Source organism: Pinus tabuliformis, chromosome X, assembly GCF_031772625.1.
Source record: "Pinus tabuliformis cultivar Carrire ecotype Pingquan chromosome X, CPIR1, whole genome shotgun sequence".
NCBI classification, from domain to species: domain Eukaryota; kingdom Viridiplantae; phylum Streptophyta; class Pinopsida; order Pinales; family Pinaceae; genus Pinus; species Pinus tabuliformis.
In genome coordinates, this window is record NC_142308.1 from 1571398799 (window position 1) to 1571418708 (window position 19910).

At 37.7% G+C, this 19910-nt stretch overlaps 1 pseudogene across 1 annotated transcript; it reads left to right on the forward strand.

Moving 5' to 3' along the window:
* The first annotated feature begins 12335 nt into the window (after positions 1-12335).
* Positions 12336-18931, forward strand: LOC149146029 (uncharacterized; annotated as a pseudogene). Its single transcript, XR_016264282.1, has 5 exons — positions 12336-12699; positions 12799-12837; positions 17741-17795; positions 17884-17973; positions 18108-18931. The product of XR_016264282.1 is annotated as an uncharacterized LOC149146029 (transcript).
* Positions 18932-19910: the final 979 nt, after the last annotated feature.

A 19910-nucleotide genomic window follows, 5' to 3' on the forward strand; every position in this document is an offset into this window, starting at 1 on the left:
CTAGTTTCTAGCCCAAACCATAAATGACATGTCATTGTACTTTTGATGCTAATCTGGCCACAGTATGTCCCTTACTCTTTCACATGTGTGACTGTGTGTATACCCTAGAGACAGTCTTTTTTCTTCTTCATTGTTCAGTCTCCTTGTTTCGTTGCTCTTTTAGACCTTTTATCTCGGTTACTTCAACCTTCGTGTCACCCTTCTCTTTGCAGATTTCAGAGCCTATGTTATATGTCCAAATGAGGAGTGGACAACCTTTATAAATAGAGGTTTGTCCCTCCTCCTTGAAGACGACTTGACTATCTCTAAAGTCGACTTGACAGTTTCATTTATAATTCATCTTTTATTCGTTATGCAACTACTTGTAGACTTCGTTGGTTCTTGGAGAGGATTTGACCATGCTTGGAGTTATTTCCTTGACCTTGTTTGATGACTTACATGATGTAACATGCCCTCAAAGGGTCTTTTCATAATTACATTTTGAATTTGACTCTCTAGAAGCACTTCAAAATGTGCTTAACCTATTTTCAATGAGCAAGAAACTCATTGACAAATAATACAAAAAAAAATTCTCTTTTCTTGAATAAGTACAAATATAAAAATTACATTTATGAAGACCGAACCTATTTACATATTCTCCAACACTAAGGGGGGAAATCAGAGTGACATGTGTCACCACTCACGAGGTGCCACATGGACTGATGAAGTCATATCAGAGGTCGCATATTGGAGGTTGAGGAATATCGCAACTCAAAAGTCGATCTTCCGATTGGAAATTTCCGATAAGAGGGGATCTGATATTGGGACTAGCACATGGTCGTAAGAGTTTAAAGAACCTCAGACGCTAAAGCACTCAACAAAGGAAAATAACCCCCGACAACGAACAAAACGCCTTAGCACCTCAAGGCTAGGCAGTAGGTCACAACCCTTGGTCTTATGGCGAAGAAATGCGAGAAGGGCTAAAGAAAAAGGAGCCAGGACAAAATCAGGATTCACGTTAAGTTACATTATAAAGGGCTTCCGATATGGCATTAACCTGATATTCATTGGCCCGATTATATAACAAAACAAAGGCTAAAGGAGAAATGTGCAAGTGGTTGATGAGTATTGGTGAAATAACGAGGCAGAAACTTCTCCGATAAGACCATACATAGAGTGGAAGGCGTATGAGTCGGCAACTGTTGAATCACAGGAAAAAAGGGATTGGTAGTTTGAAAGGGAAGCTCACAGTTTTTGCGAAAATAACTCTAGCCACTCCAAATTCAAAGGCAGAGGATCAACATTAATGAACCAATTTCCATATTTAAAGGCTAAAGATTTTCCAGCATAATTGAAGAAGAACGAAGGAGTAGTTTTGATGGATTGTTGCAGAGGGACCTGTTATGCTAGCAAAAATGATAAACTATAGTTTAGGGACCTGTTCTACTTTCAAGGGAGGCAGTTGACCAAATATTTATTTTAGCCTAAAATAAAAGCATATTTTCCTATAATTATTCTAAGAAAGATGGGATATTTTTAAGTTTATCTTTGCATACATGAACTTGAAAGATATTTAAAATATCTCAGTTTCTGTAATTATGTGATGACTATTATTTTGCAAACTGTTATGTAAGAATTCTATAAATAATTTATGAATATTGAAACGAGGTTGGCTTTTATTGGAAAAACACTTGTAGTCTAAATATATTTGAGCAATCTTGAATGTATTCACAGTGTTTAATGAGCAGTTAGTAGGAAATTCATGTGTTACTTCTCCCTGTCAGTATTTTCTCTGTTATATAATTGTCTTCTTCAATGTCTGAGAATGTTAATTTATGAGATTGGATTTCATTGATTCTCCTCTCTTAAATGATCAGTCGTTAATATTTTTTATTCTAGTCATCTATAAACTATATTTTCCTACAGTCCTCTTTCTTCCAAATATCCCAAACAGTCAAAGGAATTGTGACTTTCATGCTTTGTACAACCTGCTCATTGGAGTTGTGATATCATTTGTTTAATAGATGGACTCCATGCCCAGTGGTTTTAAAGATCACCCAACCAATTTATTCCTAGATCTATATCTGGCCACCTGAACTCAATTGCACAAAACCTTCTACTACAGTGACCACAGGGTAGTTAAGTTTTATGAAGAGATCCCTCTCCGGGTTGAAGGGTTAACTTCAACTTAAAAGAGGTTTGAGCTTACCTTAGGGTTTTTCCCTCCAGCCAAGGTTTTCCGGGAGTGATAACACAAAGACTATACTATTCAATATGCCTATTGACCACCATTAAATTGGCATTCACCAACGTAGGTTATAATTTTTTATGCAATTTTTCCTAGAGCATAATTTCTAACTTGAGTGACAAGGACTAAACCAATAACACTAGTTCAATGATACATTTCAAATTGTCAAAAATAAAAAATAAAAATCATAAAAATTAACTAAAATACAACTTTATTTTAAATTATTTTATTAATTATAAAAATATTTATATAAGTTAAATATAATGATACATTAATAAAAAATATGAAACAAGATTCTTAATCATGGAGATTCTTAACTTGTAAATAGTCTATGTTACAATACCATGGTTTACCAATACCACATATCCAAAAAATTGTAACTCATTTCATATGAGGCTTGTTGACATGGCATTTTTTTTATTTAATCAATATAATAAAAGGGCATAGATGGCATAACTACTTTTGAGATAAATATATATGACTACTACTAAGAATATTCTAGAATATTTCATGGAGGTTAAATCTCAATTATCAACCTAATAATTATTTATATTTAAATTAAAGTTCTAGAAGTCCTATTTCAAAACAAGCATGTCTATCAATATAAGTAATGTTTATAAACTATCATTTGCAAATTTCACAAAAAGTTATAAGATTTTTTCTATAAAGTATTTTTTTAATTGAGATTGAATTAATATTAAAAGTTGTTTTTTTAATAGTAACATAAAACAAAATTTATATTTGGATTCACACTTACGGATATAAAATTTTAAAATTAAATTTAATGTTTTTCGCCATTTTGTTAGAAATAGAGAGAGAGAAAAATTATGCACAACACAAATCACTCTCATATTTTTATTGATCATGGAGGTTACATATATACAGGTTTCAAATTACTGACTTCAACAAATCTAGATCCTAAGAAAGTGGATCTATGACTAAGACATGACACAACAACAACCCATACACATGGGAAACTACCACATCTAGAATAACACCTCGGAATACTCACTTACAACTTGTAATACACATGACGCACATGACATGGAAGCATTACTTCCAACACTTTTGACTCAATTTGGATTTATAACAAAATCATATAAAGAGGTTCATTAAGCTATAGCTTCTAAGGGTATAAAGATTTTAATATAATTTGAAAAATAAGGTTTTTCTGGTAAGGTAATATTTTTTTAATCAATATAAAAAGTTGATTTTTTAATTGTAATAGATATTTTATGCTAAAAATTAATGTTTGGGTTCACATTTAAATAGTAAGAATATAAAATTTTAAAGTTAAGGTTAATGTTTTTCATTTAGTTTGGACTTATAACAAAATTACAGAAAAGTTTCTCTCCACTATAACTTCTAAAGGTATAAATCTTTCAGTATCCAACAAATTTTACTCCCATATATAATTAATTATGAATATGAGGGTTATCATCCTTATGGAGGTCCCTTGGCTCCATTGATGGAACTACAAGTCAGACTACTAAAATGGCATTGTTGATAGGGTAATCAATAGAGGGATAACATTGTTGGTTCAGATCAAACGTTGTTGAAGGTCCTTTTTATTGGAAAATCCTAGTGATTGTCTCTTTAGCTAAATGAGGTTGCACTCTATGTTACATAAAAAATTCTATCAATAAGATTGCACCCTTTGTTACACAAAAAATTCCATCATGGAAATGAGGCTAGTTATCCATTGATTGTACCTCAACTAGAACTAAATAATTTCATTCTACGAAACTTGAATTTCTTGCTCCACTTAGTGTTGAGAAGTACTCCTGACTATTTCCCAATTGATTATACCTCAACTAGAACTGAATAATTTCATTCTAGTGGATTTCATGCTCCACTTATTGCTTAGGAGTGCTTCTAACCCTTTCCAAATTAGTAATTTGAACACAAAATTTTCCACTGCACCGAGGACGCTGAAACTTCTTCAAAACCCAAAGAGAGTGACCTCAAAAAGATTGAGGAGGGACTACCCTAAAGAAATGTCTCCAATACAAACCCAACAAGATTTCCCAATAGAACAAAAGACAACAGATTCCTTACGAGAGGACATAATAAATTGGTAAAGCCTCAAAAAGGGAAATTTCCCTCACGTATTCCATTTTTTTTTAGACAAATTTCGGTTGCTATATTATGATCTTAAAAAGAAAAGAGAGGCAGTTCACCATACAAACAATGTTTCCTGAACATCATGGATCCAAGGAATTACAAAAAGGTTCCCTTCCTTGATCCTTGTTCTAATATTCCTGCCTCTAAGGCTTCTTATACTACTGTAAATCCTTACATATTGCAAACACCAAAACTTACAGCTACAAAACATATTTAATCTATCTCTATATGACAATCTTCCTAGCTGTGGACTCTTATGGGTATGGATCTGGCTCATTATGTTTTGCACTGGAGGTAGAAGGGGCTTCCTTGAGCTTTTTGTCCATCATGAACTTAAGAACAGTTATCGATTCTTCGGCGTGGCTGCACCGGTTGGCCAAGTTGTTGAACTGCTCATGTAGAGAATGAACTCTGTGCAGGAACAGATTGATTTCTGCCCGATACTTCTCATTGAGAACTCTGAACTGATCTTCGATTCGTGTTTCCAAACTTCGGACTTGGTCTTCCAATGCACGTTGTTGCGCTCTCAGCTCCTCAAACTCTGCCTGAAGGTCTCTGCAGTGGAAGCAGTCCTCTGAGCGGTCCATTATCACTGAGTGCTTCCTGTCAGTGGTGTCGACCTCTATAACGCAGAACCTCTGAACTCTTTGGCCTCTCCGCTTATAGCAGATTGCGACCACAACTCTCGCAGGGTTGTTACGATGCTGCTGAGCGCTAAGACATCTACCTTGGGCTGATTGGAGGCAGACGGGAGCGTTAAAAGCCTGTTGTCTGTATAACCTCCCTTTCTTAATGTTTTGAGGAGTTCTGCTACCTGGGGTATAAATAGAGTCCATTTGCATGCTGTGCAGGCGGGAAGATGCCCATCCGCGTCTCATGGTAATCCCCGGAATGGTCAAATGCATATCTTTAACCGCAAATGGGATCATTCTGCAAGGACGATTTTCTCCTGGATTTCTCTTGATTCCCATGCATTGAAGCGATATCCTGATCTCGTTTCTGATCCAAATCCTGCCTATCTTACCTGCTCTGTCGTCGACACTGACTGCTTGACTGATGTCACTGATTCTGTCAGCTGAGGTACATCTGTTGTTGACTGAATGTTGTAGGTTCATGGTAAAGGTTGAAAAGAGACAGTATTATTACAGCTCAGGCTGCCCTTGGAACGCTCGCATGCCCTGCTGGCATGCTTATCGGCCTCCTTGTTCAATCCACGTAGGATGTGGTAATACTCGACTTCTTCCATTGAAGCATGCAGGATCTGATTCCGGTGGTTTATCTGCTGAAGGAGAATATTTGGCGTGCTCTGTCTCTGCGCCATAAGCCTGATAATTATTGCAGAGTCCCCAAAGACCACTGCCTTTCTTATCCCTAACTTTAGCAGCTGTATGAGTCCCTGATACAGTGCTAATCCCTCTGCTCTGTTGTTGGAGATCTCTCCTAGCCCCCATTCGAAGTGAAGTATGCTCTCTCCATTTGCGTTGCAAATTAGACCCCCTGCACCTACTTGGCCCGGGTTCGATTTAGAAGCACCATCAAAAAACAGATAGAACCTGTTACAATTTCTCAACCAATTCGAAAATTCCTCATCCTTTAATCTCATTTTCCATGCACTATTCGTTTCTTTCGTTTGTGTCCTTCCTTTGTTTGTTTCCTGAGCGCTGGCAATGTTCTCAAAAACATAACTGATCAAATTTCTCTCTTCCATGCTATAATTTGTTGTCTCGATCTTGCCTCTGGTGTGATTTGTGACTGTCTCTAACGCTAACATTTTAGCCTTATGGCACATTATCCTGGTGTTGCAGCCTTTCTCCTGGAAGACCTTTCCATTTCTTGCCAACCATATGCGCCATAAAAGGGTTAGAGGAATGGTGTTCCATACCCTTTGCGCCAATTTACTCCTTTTCTCTTTCCATGGACAATTTTTCCTCCATTTGTGAATCGTTTCTGCAATAGTTGCCTGAGGCTCCCAGGGAGCTTCCCCTATTGAGGCCATCTTCCTCCAACATTCACCAGCCACCGGACATTCTATAAACAGATGCTGGATTGTTTCCTCTGATCGACAGCAGTTTGGGCATCTGGATGGCCCCATTATGCCTCTTTTCTTTAGATTTTCCGTTGTTAGCGTTTTTCCTTTCAGGAGAAGCCAAATGAAAAACTTGACTTTGGGGGGTGCTTTTGCTCTCCAGACAAGTTTCCATTGGTTCCATATTTCCTGTTGGAGGATGCTATCACAAAGAAATTGATGTCCAGCTTTAACCGTGTATTGAGTTCCAGTTGGGTCCCAGCGATATCCATCATGTTTGCCTTCTTGGACCGGGGCTTTGCTGTGAAGGAGATTTTTTAGGGCAGTGAGGCTAGTGTCTAGCTCCCTGGGGTGGTCCGGGAATTTCCAACCTTTCCATGCTTGAGAGTGACTATCCCATTGAGATATTTGAGCCAAGTGCATTATCCCTTTTCCATTGAGCCAGTTTATGGCAGGGATTGCCTCCGTCTTTGTTCCAATGGGTTGCTGTCCTAAAATTCTGTCTATGGAGAAGTTGATGCTGCTCCCCCCTCCTGGGACCTTTGAGATATTCTGAGACATAAAGGTAATGGCCTTCTTGCAGAGTTGCCAAATTTTTGTACTGTCTCTGTTAGGGATATTAGTCTCCACGAGTTGTTGCCTTGTGCAGTTCAGATATTTTGCTTCTAAAATCTTCTTCCACCACGCTGTAGGCCCTGTGATCATCCTCCATACTATTTTAGCTCTGAGTGCTAAGTTTAGCAATTTTGGTGATCTGATGCCTAGTCCTCCTTTTTCCTGAGATTGGATTATGTTCTTCCAGCTTACAAGATTGAATTTTTTCTTATCCGTTTTCCCTCCTTGCCAAAGAAAATGCCTGAGGGGTCTCTCCATTTTCTAATGAAATACAACAGGAGCTTGATATAAGGAAAAACGATATATGGGAAGAGAAGCTATACCTGATTTTAGAAGAACTAGTCGTCCTGCTGGATTCAGCCACATGGTGCCCCAGTGCTGAACTTTTCTCTTTATTTTATCAAGAATTTCGTTCCAGGTATCAGCTTTCAGCGGTCCCATACTTACTGGCATCCCTAAATAGGAAAAATGATTCCAGACTAGTTTGCAGGAGACTCCAAATATACTTGCAATGTTATGGATGGTATGGTTTGGTGTATTCCAACCATATATACAACTTTTTATCTGATTGACCTTCCCACCTGAGTAATCCATGAATTGATCCAAAATCTTCTTTAAGCGCCTTGCTATAGTGGTGGAAGCTCCTCCTAATAAGAGAGTGTCGTCTGCAAATTGAGAATGATTGATGTTCTTTGTTCCTTGCTCAATCTTGATGCCAGTGATTAGGCCTATCCTCCGGTTGTAATCCAAGTTTGACTGAATGCTTCAGCCATAAGGATAAACAAGTAAGGAGATAGGGGGCAGCCTTGTTTGAGGCCACGAGAAGATTGGAAGGCAGCACACGGTCTCCCATTAATCAAAGGGGAGATCTAGGGATCCATTATACAAGCTTTGATCATTGTGATGAAGGAGGGATCAAACCCCATTTTGTGAAGAACAGCAAACAGGAAGGAAGGCCTTACCCTATCAAAAGCATTGGCAAGATCCAGCTTCAGGACAAACCCTTTCTCTTTTCTGCTTAAGCTTGAGTGGATGGCCTCTTGCACAAGAAGGATAGAGTCAGTGATGTGCCTATTAGGGAGAAAGCCCCCTTGATTTTCGGAGATCAGGGACGAGAGGTGTGGTTTGAGCCTGGATGCTAGAATTTTTGAAATTATTTTATATGCTGAGTTGCATAAAGATATTGGCCGAAATCTTGAAAAAGTGGAAGGTCGATTCTCTTTTGGAATTAAGGCCAGATAGGTGGAGTTGGTAAATCCCCCCATTTTGCCTTTTTTTAAAACCCAACGAATCATCTTTAAGAGATCTTTTTTGATCATATGCCAATATTCTCTGTAAAAGCTAATGGAAAACCCATCAGGTCCTGGAGCTTTATCTGGGTGTAAACTCCAAATTGCTGCTTGGATTTCTTCTTCTTCTACTTCTTTTCTGAGACTGTTGTTCATTTCTTGAGTGACTCCTTTAGACAGATGTTGTAGCATGCTTGAATAATCCTCCTCAGCTTTATCCTCAGTCAGAAGATTATTAAAGTGCTTGGTAGCTGCTTCCTTTATAGAGTCCTGAGTATTGTGACGGTTCCCTTCATTATCCATTATTGTGCTCACTGTATTTCTGACCTTTCGAACCGTGGCCTGCTTGTGGAAATAAGAAGTGTTTTTGTCTCCCTCCTGTAACCAGAGTTGCCTTGATTTCAGTCTCCATTTTGTTTCTTCATCCCTAATAGTTTGACTCAGCTGTGAGTATAATCTAGTTTCTTGCTCTTTAGCTTGCTGAGTTAGCCCAAGAACTTCGATTCTTTGCTGCACTTCCTCTAGTTCTTGCTTAATTTTCTTTTTATTCATCTCGGGCTCTTGATAATTGTTCTTTGCCCAATTCTTTAAAGCCTGTCTTACTCTCTTCAATTTTGTCTCCCAAATAAAGGTTGGCGAACCTTCTACATGTTGAACCCAAGCCTGCCGCACCACATCTTTTGCTGCTGAGGAACGATTCCAAATGGAGCAGTATTTGAAGGGTATGGGTCCTAGCTGACATTGGCTATGAAGAGTAAGCGTTATTGGGTAGTGATCAGAGGCAGAGACATTGAGAATGTTTGAATGGCCTGTAGAGAAGGTGGACATATATGCTACACTGATAAGGAACCTATCAAGTCGTTCCATGATATTGCCGGCACCAATTCTTCTGTTACTCCAGGTGTACCTACGGTTTTTGGGTCTGATATCAACAAGGTCGTGCTCCTGCATGATGGCCTCAAGTCGACTTCTGAATGGATCAGGGATGAAATTTCCTCCTCTTTTTTCGTTAGCATGCATCACCAGATTTAAATCTCCTGCTATAATGAGATTATTGTTCTGCTCTTCTTCTATACTTGCTTCCAATGTGTTCCAACACATTTCTTTCTCTCTGTACTGATTCGGAGCGTATATGTTGTAAACTGTTACCTTTGAGCTACCTGTTTTGCTTTCTAAATTGACTCGAATCCAGTTCTGGTGTACGCTGGTGGAGTCACAGATCCATTTATTGCTATTCCACATAGTTAATATACCGCCTGAGGCTCCTCTTGCTTCGCTTGCACATCCATTGAAATGCTTTTGCTGGCTTATTACTCTACTCATTTCTGATTGATCTTGCTTTGTTTCTTGAATAAGAACAATTTCAGGATTTTCACTGTGGATTAAGTCCTTGAGGGCAACTAGCTTGGAGGGGTGCCCTAAGCCCCTACTATTCCAAGATAGTATTTTCATCATGATTTACTGGTTACATGGAGAGGTGCTCGCCTCTCATTGCCTTTGTTACTATTTTCTTTTTCCAAGTGTCCAAGAATGAAGGACTCTATTGGAGTTTGGGTGCCCAGGGCTATGTCTTTCTGAGTACTTTCATCCCTCTGTTGCTTGGCCGATTTCCTGCCAGGCCCTGGCTTTTTAGGGACATCACTGGATGCTCCATGTTCCTTTGAAGAGCTCCTGGTAATCCTTGAAGAGGGGGGATCAGGAGAGGGTTGGATGATGAGGGGAGGAGAAAGATGGATAGGGGGATCTGTGGTAGGGAAATCAGGTCCGGATTCTGCCTCAGAGAGGGTCGCGAAGGGATTAGAGGATGGAGGGAGAGGAGGATCGGGAATCAGAGGAGGGGAGGAAGGTTGCTGAAGGGGAGGTTGCTGAGAGGAGGAAGGTTGCTGATGGGAAGGATGCTGATGGGGAGGATGCTGTTGGGAAGAACCAGGGGCATCAGGATCCATAGTTTTGAGGGGAGGAGATGCTTTTTTCCTTTTTACAGTTTCCCATTGCCCATCCTGCTCATCAGATTCTACGTTAACTATTTTAGTGCATCTATTTGCAAAGTGTCCATATTCATGGCATACCTTGCATTTGAAGGGTATCTGCTCGTAATCCAACTGCTGAATATGGCACCAATCATCAACTTTCAATTTGATCGCTTCCGGCAGTCCTCGGCCCAGATCGACTTCAACACAAATCCGCGCACATGCCTGCATGTTGTCTTTAGGCTCACTGCGATCTATGTATTTCCCAACCGCATTTCCTATTGCTTTGACCGAGTCATCCCCCCAGCAGTGAAGGGGAAGATGTGGCAGTCTAACCCAAACTGGAACCGCATTTGGTATATCAAGTTCTGGATCAAAATCCGGGGTCCATTTATTGAGGTAGAGACCCCTGGAGTCCATAAAGTAAGGCCCATTTCTGAATATTAGATCTTTGTCCTCTTTGGTTTCAAAATGAAAAGTAAAATATCCTCTGCCACAGAATCTGATGGATATTTTACCCTGGATCTTGTCCGACCAGTTTCTCTCGACCCATCTTTGCACTGTTCTGGGTGATGGCCACAGTCCTGTAAATTGCCCGATTAACCCTTTTTCCGCTAGGGAAATGGCTGCCATGCGTGGAATGGTAGGTGGCAGTTGAACTTCCTGTAATACATCAAGCTTCTTCACAAACTTTGTTGTTGTTGGTCTAGGTCTTTGCGGAGGGAGAGACTTTACCAGGTTGGAGAAGGCTCTTTGCAGCTCCGGATCCCCACCAAGTGGATCCGGAGGATCCATGATGAAGCTCGTTCAGGCGTCCCAGGCCGAGGCTCGATCGCGGGTTGCTCGCGCGCGCAGCAGCAGCTCGCTCCAAAGGATGGAGGATATCCCCTCACGTATTCCATTAATCCCCTTGATAGGACTCAATTATACAACACATCCATGATGAGATTTTCTCCAAATGGCACATTTCAAAGTTGCATTTTCATGTCCCTCCTCTCCCCGAACCTTCGCCTTACTAAGCACACAATATCTTGACACCTATTTCCACTCTCTAATGCCTATTGCATGGGGTTTATTATTTATGAAATAGACTTATAACGCACTCATTAACCAGAAGGGTGACAAGTTTTAACATGGTGACCTTGTTTGCTAAGCCATCTAGTTCCTTATTGTTTTCCCTCAAAATACAGACCATTGAGTGATCCATCAACCTATTTAACAAGGTTTTGATCCTTCGAAATATAATACTCTTAGGGATGAAGCCAAAATGAAGTTGATAGACTTATGTTTACGAAATGAGTGACTTTAAGAATAAGTGAAAAAAGGCGCAAGCCTCAACTAAGTTATTGGTATATCTGGGTTGTGGGCTTTTGATATACTCTTGGTGTTATAGTGGCAATTAGAAGGTTTGATTATGTGCCTTGCCTAGATTACTCCAACAAATTACCGATTCACTATGGTTAAAAAAAATATATATATATATTATTATAATGATATACTCATTATTAATTCAATACACCATTTACAAAAAATGAATTTTAATTTAAAAATATTTTTCATAACTACATAAAATAAATTTTATTTATAAAATATTATTAATATTGGTTGGATAAACTATATAGGTATTAATGGACTTTAATCATTTTCTTCATCATATTTATTATACTCATTCTTCCAATACAATTTAGCAAAATATTATTTTTTGTTTGGTAGTTTATGTGAGTTCTGAGATGACTGCACGACTAACTTGTGACTTGAGTAGTTGCAACCCAGGGGCATTTAAGCTGTTAAAATCACCAGGGTATCACACCTAGTTTAGGCCACACCAACCCTTAACATGGCTAGATTTTTGTTCATAGAGTTTCAAACCGATGACCTTTACACCATGGAATACCTTAACAAAACACCCTATCACTATCTATTCTACGCCCAATGAACAAATAAAATATAATATTATCAATAATATATTTTACTCAACATTTTAAAAAAATGAAAATAATAATAAACACCACACATAAATAATTACTTCGTAAGGCATTTCCCTCTTAGACCAACTGCCCTCCCATGCCACTTGTGCAGTTGTGAGTCATTGAATTTGATGTTAGACGATAGAAATAGTTTATGCAATCAGATTGATTGAAAACCGCTATTTGTCGGTTACATTTCGTTACCGAATGGCCTCAGCCATTGTTTGAAAAACTTGCAAGCTTGGTTACGACTGAAGGTTATTCTATGCGAGGCATATTCAGCACTGCAAAAGCACCCTAGCTAATATGACTACCTTGGAACACGAAATGCTCACGCAACACAACGCTCTTAGTTTCCTGTGAAAACTTGACTTTCATGGCAATACTGCTTGGTGACTGCTTGCAAAATGGTTTATCAGATGTAGGGTTTCTTTATCAGCGATTCAACTTCCAGGAACGTTTTTGGACTACTTCGCCTCTGGTAACAATCTTAATCTCCCTTTTGAGTTTTTGTTTAACTTATATTTCATCCATTTATGACCCATTTCCCCAAACCCTAACAACGATTTAACGGTTGCAGGCAGAAGGCTGGTTTTTCTAAGCAACGCGCCATCCAAAGGTATATGGTTTATTTACTTTTCTTACAAAGATTAAAATGTGGTGGAGATTATTCATTTTCACCGTAATCTAATCTCAATGTTTTATTGTGAGTTTGCAAGTAATGTCTAGAGATAGACTTTTTTTGTTTGTTTACTAGCCGACACAGGATTAGTTCTTATTGGGTTTCTTACGTGCGGCTTCTTTTGTGCCAAGTTCTTCTGGAACCCACTTCCTTAATGGTTTTTTCTGCAGCTTAATAGTTACTAGAACTCTAATTTACCACTCTAATGCAGTGGTATAAGTAGTTTCAAGTTGAATTTGATGTAATATTTGACACAAGGGTTTCCCTTAGTACCCATGTCATTAATTGTTAAATTTATTGGGACAAATTGGGTTTTCTCTGAAAACCTAATTTGGAATGTCTTATTGATCATCTTACTATTAACAACACTTGAATTGGACCATTTAATACATGGCTTTGCCTTTGAGAGTTTTTATTTATAGTAATATATGTATAATTTTATTGCCCGGCTTTTGTGAAATGATTCTTTTATGTTTTTAGATGACAGTCGTGTTTTTTTGGTTTGGTTTATGCACTTATAGATAGTTATATACATATATATTTATGGCTCGCGGAACTATCCGCTTTCGATATCACCGATTGATGGCTAGTTCAGTTGTTTTTGGGCTCGTAATTGCTTTATGAAAACCCTGCAAGGAATGACTGTTCTCTTATGATTTTCAATCATTTTGATGGTTTTCCCTTTTTTTATAATGCCTTTGTAGTTAATGTATTTCTTTCTGTTCTGATAGTACTCAACCCATATTCAGATATCAAAGATACTGTATTTAAAGAAAAGTTGTTTATATTGTTGCATACAAATTCTTGGTTGTATTTTAAATCGTTAGTTAATTACTTTGTCCTATTGTGATTTGGGCTTACAGCCTCGAAGTCTTATACCCAACACGAGTATCTCAGGTCAAAGGATAGGAGTGGCTGGAGAAAGATGAGCATTTGAAGACCTAAACAGGACATTGTCAAGAGGAATATGCATTACTTTTAGAGTTCTTGAGCTGGTAAGAAACCAATGGAACTCTCGTTCTAAGTTCTGGACTAGACTTAGGTCTTGAGATTACAAAAAACTGATATCTGAAACTATCCTAGAAACAAAGGAGGCTCGGGGGAGACCTGGACGTAATAGATTTCAAAAATTTGAAAGCTTGGTTACGGTTGAAGGTTATTCTATGCGAAGCATATTCAACTCACAAAATAGAAGAAGCACCAAAAACATAATTTGTATAATAGAGGAATAGGGCGTTGAGACAAGTATAGAAAATTTGGCTCCACTAGGATTATGGGCTCCAAGTTGGTTAGCGACCCTTAGACTGCATCCAACAGTCGAAAGGAATGAAAATGTGTGCTTCAAGAGATGTTGGGGTTTCTATTGTATCACTCTTGACTACAAAGGTGCAGTTTAAAGTTTATAGGAATTACCTGGTTGCCACAAGAAAGCCAAACAGTATAGACAACTCCCAGTGGTTGATGTTCAAGCTGTAAGGTATTCAGGCACCATATAATTTAACTCGAATGCAATTTCTTACTCTGTAATAGATAAATTAATCATTATAATTTCATTGACTTGGAAAATTGTGATTGTTTTATATTTTCATTAAAACATGAAAAGTGACTACTTGTGTCAAAAACTATATAGGCTTGGAATGGAGCTCTGAGGCCCCTCTCAAGCGATGTGTGGCTTATCATAGCAAATTGATAGCAAACTGTGATTGGAATTGAACTCTCAGCCCCTCTCAAGCAAATTTGTGGCTTGTCAGAGCAGATTGTTTCATTTTATATACATATTTCATACTGAACACTGGTTGGATTCATGTGTGGAGTGTTCCGCTGACACTAATCTACATGCCCATTTCATAGTGGATATTGATTTGATTCATAGCGTAGATTAATCCTCCATATTTTTTCACAATTAAGGTTAATGGTTTTCTATGTATCATATAAAAAATGAAATAAATATATCTAAAGTCATTTTGCTTACCAAGTAGTGAATGAATTAACAATAATATCCATGTTATTTATTTGTCCTGTCAATAGAAGTAAAATTTTGTAATACCAAATCTCCAAGATGTTGGCAACAATGGAAAACGTTAGAATTCCCAATGCATAATGAATAATGGTGAAGTTAGAGATCTTTCATTTCTGTTGGTATAGTAGAGAGGGTTCAAATAACAGAGCGGAGTTATTAGCATTATGGGGAGCTTTATTCTATGCTAAAGGTTTGTTATTGATGAGATTGTCATCTTTGAAGACTCACAAGTGATTAAATGGGTTGACATGACATCTTTATTGGAGTCTTCAGTGCTGAAGAATTGGATGAAGAAGATAAGATTGTTGATTAGTACTTTCAAGAGGCTATCCTTCACACATATCTATAGAGAACAAAACTATGTGGCAGATAGACTATCAAAGGAGGATCCATCCAGAAATGATCAAACTTTTAGTTTTTGAAAATGGTTCATTCCTTCGTTAAGGGACTATTAAGATATGAAGGATAGAAACTTTATGTTATCTAAGTGATGATTTTGTTTTTTTGTTGAAGTGTCTAAGACTCGCAGAATCCTTTTGTAGAGATAGAAGGCACATAGTAAAATTGAGAGTTATTTTATGTAAGAGCAAGACAAATAGAAGATGGGCCCCGACATTTTTGGTTTGATGGGGTTGTCTCTTGTTGCTACTCTCTGCCTCATGTTTCCGTCTAGCTTTATTCCTTCTTGTTCGAATTTTGGATGTGGAGTTGGTTTTACTTTGATACAATAACTCTGTTGTTTTGGATCTATAATCTGTCTTTGTTTTACTTTCTGCTATAGCACTTTGTTTTTGGGAGTTTTTGCTAGTTGCCTTAGGAAATCTCTTTGCCACAGAATCTTTCCGATGTAATCTAAATTCATGCTCTATAACCATCCTCTGTATTTTTAATATAAGATCGTGTGTTTTTTCCTCTTGAAAAATACCCAGAACAGAGATAGGATCCTAGAATAGAAAATGTTAGATCTAATGAATGGTTGATAGTGATAAAATGAAATAGAAGAGAAATCCATGGAATGGTAATTTTTTTATTTAATGAAAGCAAGTGTGTTTTTTTCTTTTTGAAAAAATAAACACGTCACAAAGGTCAAAATCACTTACCATATCATGACACCAGATGCAACAGATAGTTTTAGAAACGACCAAATTTCACAAAAAGTTTCCCTTGAAAATCCAGTCCATGTGAGTGGGCATGCTCCACAGGTAATATACAGGAATTGTATAATAGAAGGTATCCACCACCTAATGTCTAGTGAGACAAGTGCCCCGTTGAGGCCCATATTCCACTTCAAGGCAAAGAGCCAATTTAACAAAAAAAGGACCATTGTTCCAACCACAGTTGACTATGCTATGATATTGTTCTTTCTCCGTGCAAGTAAATATCTCAGAATGGAAAAATAGAATGGAAATGAAAAGTGTGCAAGTAAATATCTCAGTCAGTACAAGTAACATGCATCTTTTTTACTCAAAGGGAATCATTCATAAATATGAGACCCCTAAGCAAGGTACATTCCTGAAATTCATCATTATTTAGTTTTTTGGTAGGTTTCAATCTTGTATTTAAAATGTATGAGTTAAAGAATAGTTCTAAATGGGATTACCTCATAAACTTTAGTTCTGGAGGACTTCTATCATATTCGACTGGAATTCTATGAAAATAGAACGGTAGGGTTTTTCTTTACTGTCCTCTTTAGCCAAGGCCATCTTTCTGCTTACCATTACCAACACTTTTGTTTTCTTCCATTTATGTGTCTGCCCTCTTTGTTGCCTTTTTACTTGTTGGATTATGTTGCCTTGATATTGTTGCTATATGTTTGTATTGAATGCTTAGTACTTTGTGTCCAAGAACTTGTTTTGGCAATGCCTCTTCAAAAGATGTTTTGGATTGAAATTTTGAAAGCCCAACAAATTTTGTTTTTGTTTCATATAATGAACAACAAAATTTTGGGATGAACACTTTTAACATTGAATTGAAATTGTGAATTCAGAAAGTCCAATTGGACAAACTTCAACTTGATTTACTGAAATTAGGAAATAAAGTTAGTTCATACTGGGGTTGTAAATGGAGAAATCATAGTGAGCAATAGGAAACATGCAGAGTTGTTGCTTGAATTGAGGAACAAAGGTTTCACTCCATTCCCCAAGAAGGGAAAACCTGTTTAGGTAGCTATTGTTGGGGCAATATCAGATGATGAAGAGTCTCCTAAAGACAACATTGAGATAGTAAAGGGTGTTCATGCTGGAGATTATGAGTATCTTCTATCCATGGCAATATGAACATTGACTTTAGAAAAAGTACAACAATTATGTGCTGAGCGAGACAAGCTTGAGGGTGATGTTGAGGAGCTTAAAAAGGAAACACCCAAATATCTATGTTGAAAAGACTTGGATGCCTTTACAAAGGAGTTGGATGTATGTTCCTCATATTTTGACATGTTTGGTAGATCCATATCTGTGTGATTCTTCCTGTCTGATAAATGAGTTTCTATTTTGGTTTCTCACTTTCCGAAAAACTATTATGCTCAAGAACTGCATGAGGCCAAGGATGATGTATATGAATTGAGTAACATGGGAAATGATGCTGCCAGAATCTTTAGACAAGTAGGCAAAAACCAGAGAAAAAATACCAAAAAAACTGTAACTGCTGAAAAAATTGATTCTCAATCAACCACCAACAATCAGGCATCGACTGCCTCTCTTACTACAACTAATGCACATAATGGTAATTATGTTTTTAATCAAGTGCAATTCAAATTCGTTGTTATAAATGTCAGCCCTATGGTTGATTTTTTTTTGACATATGCATGGCATCTATCTGCAGAAATTGTGAAACCCAAGCATGGAGGGGGCAAGAAAGGGGCTGCAAAAAACAAATGGTTTGTTTAAGTTACTTTCTATTTATTTCCCTAGGATCCAATTTATGTTGTTATTTAACATGGATGATGTGAATCATATATTTTCAAGAAGTGGAAAGCGATGAGGATGATGAATTAGATACCAGCATGTAGGATCGGTTGGCATCTTATAACCATGGCTTATCAACTAATCAATCAGGTTCCTCATCATATTTTTTCTGCAGCAATTGATATCTGCTAGGGAGATAACTTTTGTTATTTGAGCACTTCAATCTCTTCTAATATAAATTTGCATTTTGTAATCTGGGTACTTGTGTTTTTTGCAAATTGCAGTGGTTGAGGATCAGGGAAGCAAACGAAATTCACCAACTAAAGATTTTAAACCAAAGCAGAAAGAGATCACTAGACGGGCAAAAAAGGCTTCCCTTGTCTATGTTGAGATGTCAGATGAAGATGATACAATGGAAACCATTCACGAAGAAGAAGGAAATGAAGAGGAGGGAGAGAACCAACGAAGGAAGGCTGGTGCAAAAGGGAAGACTGCCAATGGGAGAACAAAGAAGGCCACTATGGCAAGTGATGGTGATTATGATTTTGGAATTGGTGAAGATGACGACACTGATTATGAGGAAGCCATTCCTAGGAAGGGGTCAAAGAAGCTTTTTACTGATAAGGCCTCCAAGCCCTCGAAAACAAACCCTAAAAAGTATAATTCTACAACTACTGCCCATGTACCTAGAAAGAGAGGACCCAAAAGGCCAACCCAGGGACAAAAGTTGATTGATGAAATGTTTAAGACTAATTCTGTTGACGATGTTTTTTATGTTGTGCAATTGTACAACCATCACCTTACAAGAAATCCCCTAAGAAAAAAGTGAGAAAAATGAGACCATCACCTTCCAACAAGAAAAGTGGATTAATAATGTCAAATTTGACGCAGGAGAGTGATACAAGTCCTCCTCGTGCAAATGGCTTTGCTAGATCTTCGTCCAACAGTCCTGAAGAAGTCAACAAAGCTCCAAAGCCAGTTGGGTGAAGAAGGCCACAGAGAGTGACTCCAACGCTTGTGCAGTATGCCTTGAGTGAGAGCAACGATGAAGATGAAGATGAAGTTGAGATCAGTGATTCATATTTTGTAGAAGATGATGACTAAAGTAGGAAAGGTGCTCAATGCAGAATGTGCATCTTTTACTTAGTATTCTGGTGGTTTTGATTTCAAAACAATTGTATCATAATAGGGCATGCCTATGTAGGGCTCTTTGAAAGCCATTAGTTCCTTTTACAAAAAACTTCAGAAATTCTTTTCTTTTAGCATCAATTAATATTGACATAAACCACAAATGTGCATAGAAGATTATGACCAAACTAGGAAAGTTATTCAGTATTCTTGTAAATATTTTATACTAAGTATTTTTGTGGTTCTAATTTTACATCAGTTATGGGTTCTTTGGAAGGCATAAGTATCTTCTTGAAAGCTTCATTTTTTTTTTCTTTCGCATCAATGATAATTGACATGACTACAATGTTTGTACATTTTTTTGACATCACACCACATAGAAGCAATGTGGTTGTCACTTACTTGCACTTGTTGGCCTGGTCAGATAAAGTCACAGAGAATATCTAGAAATATTTTGTGGTGCATTCCACAATTTAATCTTGCTGCTTATATATCTTTATGGCATGGGCTATATAGAGCACGCAAGCCTCATTTGGTGATGCATTCCATCATTCAACTGCAAATATCTTTTTTGTATTTTAGATCTAGAGAAAAGTGCAGGCTTCTTAGCATCTTGTCATTAAGTCAATTTCGTTTCTCCTACATCAATTGGGACATTAGGTGCAGGCCTCTTAGCATTTTGTCATTAAGTCAGTTTTGTTTTTACTATGTCAATTGGGACATCAGGTGTGAATTTTGGATCTCATTTGTGAGACAAAACGAGTCATGTTTGAATTGCAAATCTCTTGCATAAGATCTAGAAAATGGTATATCATTGTTTACACATCACATCTGCATAGAAGCAATGTGCTTTTTCATGTATCTGTGATTTTGTACTTATTTTCCTGGTCAGATAAAGCAGCAGGAATAGTTTGCAGAAATATCTTGTGTTTTATTTCACAATTTACTCTTGCTGCATT